This window comes from Sinohyriopsis cumingii, chromosome 4, assembly GCF_028554795.1.
Source record: "Sinohyriopsis cumingii isolate HCF-2022 chromosome 4, ASM2855479v2, whole genome shotgun sequence".
Lineage (NCBI taxonomy): Eukaryota > Metazoa > Mollusca > Bivalvia > Unionida > Unionidae > Sinohyriopsis > Sinohyriopsis cumingii.
The window spans coordinates 47,891,215-47,905,422 of record NC_142964.1 but is presented as its reverse complement, the minus strand read 5'-3'; the positions used below and the strand labels follow the sequence as shown (position 1 = coordinate 47,905,422).

General features: G+C 36.6%; 1 protein-coding gene across 1 annotated transcript in view; it reads right to left on the bottom strand.

Annotated features, from left to right (window-relative positions):
* The window catches only part of LOC149801114 (uncharacterized), a 226,401-nt gene that overhangs the window by 96,408 nt on the left and 115,785 nt on the right, over nucleotides 1–14,208 (bottom strand). The window lies entirely within an intron of this gene.

Here is a 14,208-nt window from a genome sequence, read left to right as displayed (position 1 = left end):
TTCGACAACTATTGATTAGTAGATGCTTGGAGAGTAACTTTGCAGGAAAGTTTATATCGCTCGGCGTTGAAGGGTGGGGCGGAGTTGATGAGTTGGGCGGAGTTGCTTGGACTTTAAACATACTCATTATTATCTTTTGTCCCAATTAATTATCAACAAATCCTTCCATTCTTGAATGAATCAACTTCCTGTGATTACACACATACACACACACACACACACACATATATATATATATATATATATATATATATATATATATATATATATATATATATATATATATATGCAATAACCTGACAAACCAACGGAGCAAAACCAGTTTCTCACAGCCTAAACATTGCATACGAAACATCCCATATAGCCAGGCAGTGAGTAAATGCGGAATCTGCTCCGGCGATAAAACATTCCAAAAAGAACCCGAAGAGTTATCTGAACCATTGATACACAGGGGGTGCGAGAAAGACTTGATAGTGGAGGCAGCACAAAGAGCTAAACAAACAAACCGTCATTACCTACTACAATATAGAGAGAAAGTAAAAATCGATCGTATACCATTTATCTTGACCTACCATCCAGACAACCCCAAAGTAAGTAAAATTATCCATGAACAATGGCCTATCGTACAATTGTGTGACATACTAAAGCTAATCCTCCCGAACAAAGCGGTTGTTCTCTAACACAGACAAAATATCTCAAAGACAACGTTGTCAGAGCGAAGCTAACGCCGATTAAAAGCCAGTACCATCCCAACAAAAGGTGACAGCAGGTGCAAAACCTGTCATGATAGAAGCCAGCATATTCTCTATTTCGGCAACGAACGAAAGTTCAAAAAAGAGAATCACAAGTCAGATCTGTGGCCTTCAGTATATTGGAGAAACTAAAAAGCTACACAAAAGGATCAACCTTCACAGGTCGGACTGGATGACAGAAGTCCAATTGCAGAACACGTCTCTTCCCCTGGCCATGCTTTAAGTGATGTAACACTGATTGCGACTTCTCACAATCCCAGCTGAAGTACACATATTAGTACCCATACTCCTAACTCGTGGACGGGGTACTAACATGAGCATATACGTGTCAATGAAGCAAGCCGGGTGTGATTCACAGCCGGCGTTCTTTTAGCGTGATATCAACAACTTGAACATTTTCCTTGATTATAATGCAATAAACTGAATAGTCCTCTTATTTAATACCGGAAGTATCGCAAATCATGGTAGAAATAGTTGTAAAATCTCGTTTACCTTTTTCATCAGATATTTTTGTTTAGATCGTCCATCATATTAGTTCAAATAATGATTACTTCTGTTCTCAACATCGTTTGTGTGTGTGCCATATAAGGACATTGAGGACTTATTTGGAAACGTAAACAAATCATAGTAAAAATATGGCGCGGATTGAATAAAAAATTATGCGTATTAAAAATAACTACAGTTGACAGGCAAGTTTGAAATTTCACCAAGAAACCGTTATTCGCCACTTGATTGATAATAACATAGCGTAGAATATCCAAATATGGTCTGGCAAGCCTTACATAGAAAAGGGGTCACGGCGAGAGTCTCGCGTTATCTGTCATGGCGGACACAGTGAGGCTAGTGTAGCCATGCCAAGAAGAAAATATCCGGGATATAATTTACGGTTACAACAATTTACTCAAATACAAATGGTGATATGGCTCCTCCATTTTCGGTCAATATAAATAGTTAGTCGAAATATACAAACATTTAAAGCTTTGATATTCAGTGAAATACTTATGTAAACTTTTATAATTTCAACGTATTTCAAGCTTTGATTCTAGTAAATTACTTATGTAAACTTGTATAATTTCAACGCTTTTTGTGTTTATTTTTAGTCTTGTTTCTGGTGTGTGTTTACCTTTGATAAAGATTCATTTACTGTAGAAACACATGCCATTCTTTGCTGAATCTAGTACGTTTGAAAGGACTGTTATTCTTCATATAATTCTCATTCTTTATTTTCATATATACCTATTTAGTTGTCTTTGTAGAGCTACCTACATGCCAGCGTATTTTCTCTTCCTGCATGATTGTCTGTCCGTACATCTATCAGTAAAAGTGGAGCGACTTTGGGTGTATACATACGCCATCTTGAGTGATGTTATCAGTGGAAACCGATTTTGTTACATGTAACGCATTTTACACTATCGTCGCTAAGAAAGCTGGTTTGTTATCTGTCGACATACTATTCACTTTTAAATAGTATCCCTACACCCAACAACTCGGCAGATACGTCTCCATTTTAAAAGTCCCACAAAATTGCTCTAAATTCGTAACCTCTTTACTTCGTCTCTTTGTGATGGCTTTCCGAGGTCAGTGCAATATTTGTCGTGATTGTAACTTGAAAATAGTAAAATGATTCGTAGCAAAAGTGGTATTATGTATGTTTAGGATATGCAAACTTGTCCATCCTCTTTGGAACATTTCCATTGTAAACTCTTCAGTTTTGTGTAAAGGTTTCATACCTGGTCAAGCTCGTCAATTTAGTAGGCAATTAAAAGTTGCGTGCAGTCGACAAGCTCATAATGCTTAAATTGAAGTCACATGTATTGATAAAGTTTGACTTATAATCAAACGTACTCATCAGTGGCTTTATCTCTTTGAAAGGAGTAATGACTGACAGAACAAATGCAAATTTTATAGTAAAATGATGTCTGGAGACAAAACCATACGCATTAGTAACTGCATCACATTCGGTTCATAGTGTATTTTCTGAGATCTATTATCTAGGATGACTTCATAGCAGAAAACAAAAAGTGCACCTAATGAGTTGGAGATCATGATAGGAATTTATTACTTGTAGGGATAGAGCATGTCGCTGACGATGCTACAAGGAGATGTAACTTATCATGTTGGTTAAATTATGTTTTCTTGCTCATTTAGTAAATCTAAAATTGCAACAGGCCGCATAATTTAATATACAAGTATTATATGTGAATGCACGGAGCAGCTAAGTATTAAGGCAGCATAATTTAATATACAAGTATTATATGTGAATGCACGGAGCAGCTAAGTATTAAGGCAGCATAATTTAATATACAAGTATTATATGTGAATGCACGGAGCAGCTAAGTATTATACAGCACTCTTTCTGTGGGAAATCCAGTACTAGCTGTTGCATTTTATAGGAATATAGTTCGCAATATTGAAATGTTAGTCTTTATTTCGATATCCAGTTGTATGATATTGTACAAACAAAAACGAAAAAAAAGAAAGTACGTTTTGAGAATAGGTTCGTCTAGAAAGAGAGAAAAGTTAGACGGCTTTCTCTCTCTCCTAGCGTATAATGTATCCCATGTTTTAGAAACCACGACAATTTAATATTTTCCTTTACAAAAGATGAATTGTCTTTATTATATCTCCATAAGTAGTGAATAGGGATTCCCTATTCACTACTTCCATACTTTACGGCCAGTTGCTGTTAAACATGAACGCTTATCTGTGTCATCTACTGAGTGATTGTAGCTATGCTGTACATTCAAAAATACATCGTAAAGGTTAACATTATTCCTTTCTCATTATGAACTAAAGTTACAACATTATTATCTCTACACCGAAATGTATATTTACTTTTACTCAAATATAGAACGAATAATTGTAGGCTCTAAGCAGAGGTGTAACAGTGAGAAAATTTACCACATCACTGCAGAAAATGTAAATGAATACTTGTTAATTAGTTCATTCTTTTAGTAACAGGAACAAACAAGGTGAGATTTGACCTAGCAAACGCTTAACATAGTCACGTGTTCGAGATGTTTCTTTATATTTCAGATTAATGTTGAATGAATCCGACACCTTAATCATGCTTGAAAAGTTTAACAATGGATTTGATAAAATGACATCATTCCAAAATGAATGCTATCAAAACATAGAATTTTAACAAATAATCATAAATGTTTCGTGTGTTAACAGATACGATCAAATATATGAACCTTACAAGTATATATGAATTGTGTATAGATCTATCTACTATCTACAAGTATTATTAATGCATTGTTTATAAGCAAATATATTTAAAATGTGGATTTATGATTAATGTTCAGCAGTTATGATCGATGCAGGATAGACTGTAACACATACAGTGATAGTGTAGGCTTAGATTCAAAATGGAGTATAACGGTGATATTTAGCTCGTGGTATCCAGGCGATGAAAAAAAGATATTTTTGATTCTACATTTTCGACAGATGTGAAGGAGCGACCTCGTGTGGTCCGCTCCTCCTGGCCTGCCAAGGACTTAACAGAACTTCATTATCTCACGGACCCATTGGTCCTGAGCCTTTGTTCCCTCCCAGCGAGTACGGCATTGTCATATGAACCAGTTTCACCAGTGATCGCAGTATTTTCGTAAACAAACACACCGAGTTCAACAACTCTTTGTAACAGCTAAAAGTACAATAACTGAGCCGTGTAATATATGAGGTGTTTAAGTGCAAATACATTGACATACATAATGCATGCGTTATTAAAAATTAACCACATTCGTATACGGATTTGCCTTGTTAACAATGATTGCACTGGATCATACGAACTTGAACGTTCCTTGTTATTATAAGGATAGAACATAAAACTGAGTTTAACCTGTCTGCTCTGGTATACCATGTTACACATGGAACAGACAATGTTATATCTAATAGCATGGTGTTTTGTGACATAATTCTGACTTTGTAGAAAGAAGTATAATAAATTCCGAAACATGTATAAAACAATGTTATCTCACAGAACGGATATCGATAAAGAATACTGTTTCCATTTTCGCGTACCTCTACTGCTGATGAAGAATCGTCTGTACTCTTTCCTAACTGTGTGGCATTTGACAGATCAAAGTGTACAATAGTTAGTGAGCTCAGACGATAGGCTTCACATCTACTTTCAAATAGGAATTCTACCTGAATGTAAAATAATTGTATCTGAACAAAATTAGATTTTTTTCAAACAACACTAATATTTATCTGAAACAATTTCAGATAATTTTAATAACAGTACAACTGTACCAGATCATTATTGTAAATACACAAAATGAAGTCAAATAAATAGTTAGTAAAAATAATGCTTATTACTGGAAAAAAATAAATTGACCCAGCTAATGAATAAAATAGTTATTAAATTGAAGAACACATTCAAGCTTAAGGTGTTTCGCGCAGTGAAATGAAAGAACACTAATATTTTTGCAATTAAGCTGTTTAGTTAGATCAATAATAGTTTCTGACGTACATTTTGTTGGAATATAGCAAATGATCGCAAAAAGACGGCTCTGTAAGGTTAAGTGAAATAACCACGTTGTTTGTATATTAGGTTGCCCAATTTTAAACAGGACATCATTTACACAGTATATTTCCGTTGTTCAAGATTGAACCAAAATTGTATTGGAGAAAACTATTTTAGGCGAGGAAGATAATGATTCAAATGAAACAAGCTGAATACGTTTCATCAGTATATGTCAGATTGAATTGTACAAGTGGACAACGGTAATGTAATTTTGACAAAAGATACTCTGTATTTGGGTCGATGCTCGCGCGAGTTTAGCTTGCTTCAGGATTTTGAATTCGTTTTTATCTCTTGGATTTCTAATGTCTGTTTGGGTAAACCAAGCATTTATGTATGGTTGATTGTCCGATTTAGCTGCGCTGACATAGGATGTGGTGGCTGTGTTAAGTGGAACTGTGGCTTCAACTTATTTCCTGGCCTCAGGAAATCTCGTACTTTTCTTCTATTTCACTCATTACATCTCTATGAAGGCAATGCGGCGTTGTCAATCGTGAGGATGTAAGTGTTTGTGTGAATCAACTTGTTGTTATTGCAAATTTTGTTTCATTTCACTTGTGAGATGTTGCAAGAACTGAGATTTTCGAGCAACATGGTTTCACTACAGCCATACAAATCCCTAATTAGCGCATCACCTCTTGAAGAAACGAGGGATTTCGGGTGGAAATACCTAATTGGGTATCTTCACAAATCGCTTCATGCGAAGCTATTTTATCCGGACGAGCTTTACAGATACACTCTATGAGCAAATGTCTACATCTTTTTATTATTACACTTTTATTATCCTTTTCCTCCCCAGGGTAGCCATTTAAAGCGCATTATTTATTGCAAAAGGTGACAACATGGTTATTGTTTATTTTCATCATTATAATTGCGAAATCGTGGCTAATGTGTCGGACACAATGGTATCAGGAATAATTCATCCAGTAGTTTGTTTAGCTATGATGTATATCTATAACAGTTTTGATTCCTTTATCTCAAACCGCTTGAAGTTTGTAGTGCTTCGTATTTTGATGGCCATACAGAATGCAAGTAACAGTACACACTAATGCGCATGCAATGACCCTCATTGTGACAAAAATGGCAGGTAACAAGAGTACAGTTAAAACTGTCTAAAGACGCTAAACCCATCATTTTTGTTAACAACAACCGCCACGGCTACTAATCAAGAGTTCTTTGAACTGACTGATACTGTAATGGGCAAACAAAAGTTATAGTAATTCATGATAGTGAATTGATTTTGATGAAACTCTATGACGATATGACCATCCAATCAGGATGAGTTACGAGTAGCTACATTGAAATTTTCCTTCTGTATGTACCATTTTCATTTAGGCCCAATTAGCTGTCGGAAACGTCCCTTGCTGAAATCTCTATTTATAGTATGCCCATTCAGCCAGGTAAAGTAGCCATCATGGGATTTTAAGATAGCTGCGTTATCTGTAATACTGAACGTCAGATCAAAACCATTTTCGTTTGGACTAAGCAGACATCATAAGAACTCGTGTAAACCCAATGTCGCTACGATTTTGTGTTCAAAAGGAGTAGTGATAATAACACTTCAAGATGTATGCAATGGCAGCCATATAGACGTCACATCAGCATAATTTCATTTAGGACTAACTAAGCTTCATAAGCAGAATTTCAGTGAAGAACCCTTGTGGTGGGCCATTCTACTTTCTGCCATATCTTGTTGAAGATTATTGTTAGAACTGTAATAATCTCTTCTCAGTGTACTTGAATGAGCTGCACGGGTATGTTGCCAACGCCTGCTGACCTTCCATTCTTCAGAGACCTAGCTGTAAGTTCTACTTCTTCACGAAGAACGGTGTTGTCATCATTTTCTTCTGCCTGAGGGCTCCCTGTGTCTTATGATTGTACAATTCTGAGCAGTATTATGTTCATCGCTTGAGGATCTCTTGATCTTCTTCAAGGCGTTTTCCTGTATTGTCCTGGATGGTGGTAGTTTTCCCTTGTTTATTGATAGTGAGATGTTTCACCAGTTAATATTCCACTTTGCTGTCATTTCTATTCAGACTGTCTTCTATTTCACAGCATTGTCTTTTTATCCAGGATTCCTTTGACTTTTTCATGCTTTTCCTCATCATGTTGTTGGATTTTTGAATGTTTCAATGTCAAATCTGATTCTTGGCTGGTTAGTCTTTTTGATAATTTTCAGGTGGAGGCGAAACGTTGTCATTAATAAATTATGGTCACTTCCAATATTTGATCCTGGAAAACGTCGTGTTCTATTGTTACTTAGTCCTGTGCTAAATCGCATTTTCTCCAAGATGTAGTCAATCTGATTGTGATGTTACTCATCTGGGCTGTGCCAGGTCCTTGCTTTGTGAGGGATCAAAGTGTTGGCTAGCACAAGATTGTTATAGGCGGCAAACTCAAAGAGCACCGAAGGGTCCACATGTGCTTTACCAGTTTATCTGCGAATCAACTCGCACCTTTTCATTCCAGTGTCATTTTACAAACATAATGTCCTTCTTGGGTGAGTTGTCAGTGACATCTTACATTTGGTTATAAAACTTCCCCAGTTCGTTTTCATTATAGTTAGATGTGGTTGCGTAGGCCTGTATGATTCTGATGTTGAAGGGAGTCGCCTTCAGACATATTGTAATAGGGATGCTTGAGACTGGGAAATCAAACGCCATGATTGCTTTTGTCCCTTATTCCGCTGAAGTGGATATTATGCCCTTCATTTGTTATTTCGCGAAAGTTCTTCCAGTTCGCTTCGCAGATACTAATAATGTTCCAGTCGTACCACTCCAATTCATGTGCAAGGTCTTTCAACTTTCCCATAGCCCTCCGTGTTCTAACGTTCCATGAACGGATGATGATGTTGTCTCTCCAATTATCTTGGTAGTGGGAGCACCAGTAGCACACTTGTCACCTCCGTCCTGGTGTGCAGCGGAAGGCGATGTTATTGTTGACGAGGGATGCGAACGATGCGGTATGGAAGAACTGTTAGTGTCATCAAGTGGTGTGTCAAGGGCAAGATACAGCCTGGTGGGGCATATCCGTCTCCAGACTGGAGTACCACAGCCTAAAAAAAAACGTGGCACGCCCCGGTCCTGAGCACATAGTCGTTGAGCTCATCTTGGAGCCCTTCAGCCCTGGCAGTTGACTTCATCGAGGAAGCCACTCCGTGATGCTGTGCTAACATCACACTATTTTGCCGATAGTTACGAGACTCATGGGGGCGGGAGCGTCTTTTTCCATCCCGTACGAATCCGAATGACACGTACTACTGCCCATGTACATGTCTATCTTATGAAATAGTGTTGTTTTGTAATATTGTAAAGTCTTTTCCTCAAGGATTAAAACTATATCATCCAATCGTGGTTCACCTTCGATAGACAGTGTGTGTGTGTGTGTGTGTGTGTGTGATTTAGATTTTCAACGTAGCTTTATCAATTTTTCAGTCGCTACGATGTCTGCAGTGTAGCAGTTTAAAGTGATGTCTAGCACTAGGGCATCATGCCACAGACATGTAGCATGATGTCCCACCCAATCACATTATCCTGACTCCAGGCCGACCAATCCTAACACTAACCTCTTAATGCTAGCGCCTAGTTAGGCAGCTGTTAGTACCATTTTTAGAAGTCGTTGGTATGACTCGGCCGGGGTTAGAACCCACGACCTCGCGTATCCGGGGCGGACGCTCTCACCACTAGGCCACCGGAGTGATCGATAGACAGAGGGGAAAAATGAACAAATGACATTATTATGACCGTCCAAGCCATCATGTCCTAGCATAAATGTTTAGGCGCTCTGATTATGTTTGAGGTCTTATGATAATTAACCACGCTATGGACGAAATGCTAACGTTTACACGATTCATTGTGCGACAGGAAAATTTACCAGACAAACAAAAAGAACAGCAATCGTAATTTAAATGATTGTAGTACAGAACACTATTTTGCTAATTAGTCATATACTGACATTCGTTTCTCTTAGTTTGAAAAAGGTGGATATTTGTGTTATCACAATGTCTCCATTTTTAACTGTCTAATCAAAAGCTGCTTTACAATTATCATTAAAATGTTACATCCGATGGCGACAGAAACAACTGGAAACAAAATCGTGCAGGTTTGTTACACGAGACAACCAATAATCAATCGACTATTTGTGATTATTTCTGAGAAAACGCACTTTCGTTTATCCCCATCAGTAACTTGACAGATACGCATATTTCATTTGCTAAACATCCTAAGTTTAACCCTAATGACATCGACATCATGTATGGGGTGTCTTAGAATAAGGTTGGATTCGAGTTATGTTTAAAAAAACAAAATTAAATGCCCTTTAAAGATATCATGTTTCTTAGAAATGTCAGATACTAATTGATGTTTTCCTGAAGCCGTACTCAGTAAATTGCGCCGTAAACGGGTCCACCGAGCTCTGTTATATCACTTCAGTTTGTGTGCACACAAATGTATTGTGCTATTTGAGAATCAGAAAATGATTCTAGAGAAGTCCATATTAACTGGCATCACAGGCAACAGCCCCTTTAAAGAAAAGCATGTAATGTTGATGTGGGGTACTGTGATACTTATTTATAACAATATCGATTGAACCGAATTGTGTGGAGAGATCAAACATCAGATTAGTCATCACAATTTAAATAAAATCGTTTTAATATTTTATGAAATATCCCCTCAAGTAATACATACGTTTCAATAAAACATAGCGATATTAATGGAGTATTACATATATGGAGAGTTATTCATGCTATAGTAATAGGTCACAATATATCAAACTAATTTGTCAACGGCTAAGTAATGTATTACGTTCAAAGTTAGATCCTTTCGGCGCATACATTATTTTAAAACGCGAACTCTAGATCGATTGTAGCTGGGAAATAAAGGAGATAAAGGAAACTTAAGTATTTGCACGTGACGCTAGCTCTAGTCATGTCAAATGCACTGATGTCCTTTGCTTATATGCGTGCTAAATTGATTTTATCTTTGGTAATTACATCTCTTGAAATACTGGAATTCAGTTTTTTCGCATCTTCTATAAGATTTTAATGTGTCAGATATTCGTAGACAGCCAGAAAGAAAACGTAAGGGTGTCGAATACAGGATTACAGCATAGGCACGAATGATGTCACCATCATAAAATGAAAGTAGACATTTCCGACCTCACCTGTTGTAATGCCTTAACTGAATGATAGACGAATCACGAATACAAATATAGTATATACATTGGAAATCAAAGGTTAAGGTTACTTAAGGTTTAAACTTTTCGATGCCAAAGCAACAAAGTGAGCTATTTTAAGTCCTTTTCGTAATAACGGAACAGAATATCACCAGATGATAAAATCAGCCTTGTAAATTTGTATTGTTGCATTCATTTTGAAGTTATAAACAAATAAAATGAGAGAAAAGATTTCATATGCATCAGAATGTATTGCCATGATTCTGTAAAATAAATCTCTCTTATTGAGGAAAACCTACTTTTTTCTGATCGAAAGCAGGGGATGGAATGTGGAAGGGGGCTTTCCTGCGCTGCTGTAAGTGATTATTGTTCAAACTAGTTTACTTTGTTCCTCATGACGGGCTTCTTGACCTATAATGAGTAATGCTGTTGCAGGCTACTTCTGAGCAAAAGCTTTCTTTACTTCAGCAGATAACATCAGACTAATAGATACAATTCTTCTATAAGCGGAGGGAAGAGGGTATATCTAGGAGAAAACTCATATTATTAGCAGTTAAGATCAAAGCGGAGGGATGAGGTCAAATCTAGGAGAAAATTCATATTATTAGCAATTAAGCTCAAAGAATGACTGTGATTTTTCCGTTGGAACATTTGTGTTGTCCTGTGGACGATTGTGTTAGTCGTATCCACCATATGGAGTCTCTTTGAAAGAGAGCAGGATTAAAGCATATGCATTTTTCCGAATGCACATGCCGCAATGACGAAATCTTTTGTGACGTGCTGGGTGTGACAACTGGTACGGAGTAGACACCTCTGAGTCACCTGGTTTAGAATGCAGATCAATCTTCCACTGCACGAGAGTAGACTGATCATAATCAATGATGTCGTACCTATTAGATGACTCAGATGTAAAGTTATATGCAGGATGAAAGTGACTGAGTAACTTCTTGGCATACCTAGTATTCAGACATGGACTCGGACAGAAACAATCGGCACGGGTCCCTGCTGCGGACTATGGCACGATAAGCACTGATCTTGTTTTATTTTTTACGTTTTCTTTTTCTTTTCTAATATATGTCAAGCAATAGGATCAAAGCATTTCGATACTGACAGAGGAAATCCCACACACACACACACACACATGACCACGTAACCAGCATTAGGGCTACATAAGTCAACGTGCAGCATTAGGGTGACAGAATGACATAATGTTGTGTTATGATACAGTAGCACCTATTTGTATATGAATTCATCAAAAATAAATTATAATTCCTATTATCAAGCTCCGATACTCATCTTTAAAACAACACTATTTATTTTTAAACATCAACACATATTCGTCGCCTGGTTACTGCGTCGCCTTAATGGCTACACACAACTGTGATAGTCAAAATATACTCATGGCGACAAACTCTTCACACACATATTCTGTCTAGTCCAGCATTAAGACGACAGCGTTTTTAATGTCCTTATTGCCATACCAAACACAACAGGAAACTAAAATTATATTTTAGGCTGATCAGAATCTTAAATATTTGCAATTAAAACTGTATTACGTATGTGCAGCCACATCCTTATGGCGACATAATCTTCACACACATATTGTGTCTAACCCAGCATTAAGGCGACAGTGTTTCTACGGGCCCTATTACCATACCAAAGACAACAAAGAAATAAAATTATATTTTTAAGGCGATCAAAATTATAAATATATGCCTCTTAAGACTGTATTGCAATGTCTGCTTATCCATTTGAAAAAAGGTTTTATGTTTGACTTTTAAAATATTATTTTTTGACCCCCCCCCCCGCATGCCAAAATATAAGAAAAAGGATTTATGTGTATATATGAGGTACCCAGGCTGGTTCCTCTAGCTAATGGGTGGGTGGGGGGTATTCATCCTACCAAAGACCATTGCCGTTTGGCGGATTCCCTTCCACCATGTTGTTTATGTGATTGCCTATGTCCTTTGCTTGCTATATGTATATTTGCTATATTGTTTGTATGCGATATATGTTATTGTAAGGACAGCATTATGTAATATCATTTCTCTGGTTGTATGCTTGTTATTTTTTTAAAAAGATAGGAACATTTTCCTTGCGGGAGTTTGTTTTGGTTCTCTATTGCTTTCAAATTTCTTTAAGAATGAGAGACGTTTATGTATTCTATCAAAATATACAAAATACAAAAAAAAAAATCCTAAACTGTGTTTTTCTGTTTGCATGTTTTAAGTGTCTCTCTCTCTCATTCTTTTATATTATTCTAGTGAACTTTGCCTAGCCTGATATAAGGGGCTACACTGCCTTTATTAGATAATAGTACTGCTCCTTATTTTGGGGCATTCTCTTTTTGCAATATATTCAAATTTTAAGTATTTTCTTCTATAATCATATTCAATTGCAGCAATCTCAGTTAATTTATCCTGATTTTCAGGAAAGTAATCAAGAGCTTTAACAGTAAAAATGTCTTTAGGTTTTTGTTTAGGAGATTGTGGTTGTTTTTTGTTATTCTTTTTGTTGCTGCGATGGAGGAAGTCGAAAAAATTTTTTTTTTTGCTGGGGATGTTGTGGTTCAGGTTGAGGTTGGGAATGCTGTCGTCGAGAAAAATGAGCACCTAAATTATATTTATTTATTTCATCCATATACGCTTGATATATAATATCATGATTTTAGATTTGATCTTTTTTAAATTTATACGATATATCCATTTACCCCAGGTTTCTTTACTTACAGGTTTATTATGCTCAGGTTTTAAATATCTTTCTCTATAACTAAAACGGGAAACCGCAAACGCAGCAAGTTTTGATAAATCTCCTATTTTTTATATTGCCTTAATAGCCATATCATTACATTTTTCAAGCATCTTAACCTGTTGTTCTTCCGGTTCCTTTTCTTCTTTTAGTTTTGGCTTTGACGTAAAAACTTTCTTTATTTCACCAATACCTTCAAGCATTTCTCCATCTACGGGTGGAGGTTGAGCAGCAGCTATTTCAGTTGGAAGATCTTGTTTTGTTTTTTAGTTCTTTCTGCTATTTGCCTGGTATCTGTAGCAGTCGGTTCTAACGTTGGGCGAATACCTTACGTTGCGTCTGCAACTCTTTCATTAACCTTTGAAATTGGTTTAAATAATTTTTCTGTACTTTCTACATATTCAACTTGAGATTCTTGACGGTCTTGTAGTTTTTGTCTAACAGAATCACGAACAGGAAGAACTTCTAATGCTTCTAATCTTTCTCGAGCTAATCTAGCATTATAAGATTCAGCACCAGGTGCCATTATTGATATAAATATTGATTTAATTATAGTAGCAGAGAGTGTGCAACCTCTATGTAACGTCGATGGGCAAACGAAAACACACATACAAATTTAATAAAACACTAACGACAAAAACAAATTAAAAATAAATAACCCAATTAGAATAACACTCGGTAAAGTTCGAGGCTTTGGTTTAGTGTTAGTAACCTTATTTTGTTTCGTATGAGGTCTTAGTTTTCCAAAATGACGTGTCAGCAAAAGGTATGTTCACCCTCTCTGCTGCTGTTTGCAAGTGCTACTTTCCTTCTGCATTATCGTCAATGGCTGCTTGCAAATGCTACATTCAAAATTCTAGTCATTAATTTTCTATTCTTCATTGATGCAAGCTGTAAGTGGCTGCTTGAAAGTGCCTAGATCTACTTTTCTTCTGCGTCCTTGTATCTTGCAATTTGCCAACTACTAAGCTGATTCAGTAGTTTGTCGTATGGCAAATGCTGTCAGTT